Below are 984 nucleotides of genomic sequence, written 5' to 3' on the forward strand. Positions count from 1 at the left end.
AATAGTCATATTTTTGGGAAAAATATGGAAAATGCAGGAATCCACCGTGTGGATTGGTGTCATGGTGCACAGGATTATATCACTGGGCCAGTTTTTTAAGCAGACTACTATCTTCACTCAAGGACTAGTTGCTCTGGAGATGGCTAATATTTCGGTGCTATTCACTTTAGACTTTATCTAAAACTGGACCTCTCCAAAATCAACGTATACCAATTTCTAATTGTGTCTGTGGGACGGATTTCATTGATCCATTGTTACTTTATACGGATACGGACAGTTTCATGTACTGGGTGAAAGACTGTTATCCATCTCAACGAATTGGATACCTCTGGGAGCCAGCCAATAATCCTTATGGCATAAAACCTCAAAACAAGAATATGAAAATGGCATCTGTTTTTTTCGGACATGTCCGAAAGAACACATGCCATCTTTATATCGTTAAGGCTAGCCGGCTGATGACCTTCTTCAGTGCGGATGCACACGAATTGCTTGAACTATTACGGGACTCTGTGGATTGTCTGCCGCGAGTAATGGGTATATGATTCTCACGGGGAGCGTGCCGGCGGTAAGTCCCCGCAGTCGCACTATCCTCTGTGCCCTCGGTGGCTCAGATGGATAGAGCGACTGCCATGCTGTACTCCATTCGGCGGTACACACACTAAAATTGGAACGATACAGAGAAGATTAGCATGGCCCCTGCGCAAGGATGGCACGCAAAATCGTGAACCGTTCGACATTTTTAAAAAACGCCGGCATGGTAGCTCAGCGTGCTCGGTCAGAGGGTTAGCTACCCTCTGTAATAAAAAAACTGAGTGAACGGATCAACGAAGAACCTGGACGCGTGTCATCGGACGTCCGCCCCGAACAAAATCAACGAAAATTGTTGAACAAAATGAGATCTTCCCCCCCCCCCCCCCCCCCCAGGAAAAAAGATGGATAGAGCGTCTGCCATGTAAGCAAGAGATCCTGGGTTCGAGTCCCGGT

The 984-nt window shown here is 46.5% G+C and overlaps 1 non-coding gene across 1 annotated transcript; it reads left to right on the forward strand.

Annotated features, from left to right (window-relative positions):
• Window positions 1–634: 634 nt before the first annotated feature.
• On the forward strand, window positions 635–741 carry LOC126096064 (U6 spliceosomal RNA). Its single transcript, XR_007522020.1, has one exon. It is a non-coding gene; the product is annotated as a U6 spliceosomal RNA (small nuclear RNA).
• The last annotated feature ends 243 nt before the right edge of the window (window positions 742–984 follow it).

Source organism: Schistocerca cancellata, chromosome 8, assembly GCF_023864275.1.
Source record: "Schistocerca cancellata isolate TAMUIC-IGC-003103 chromosome 8, iqSchCanc2.1, whole genome shotgun sequence".
In the NCBI taxonomy this organism is placed as follows: domain Eukaryota; kingdom Metazoa; phylum Arthropoda; class Insecta; order Orthoptera; family Acrididae; genus Schistocerca; species Schistocerca cancellata.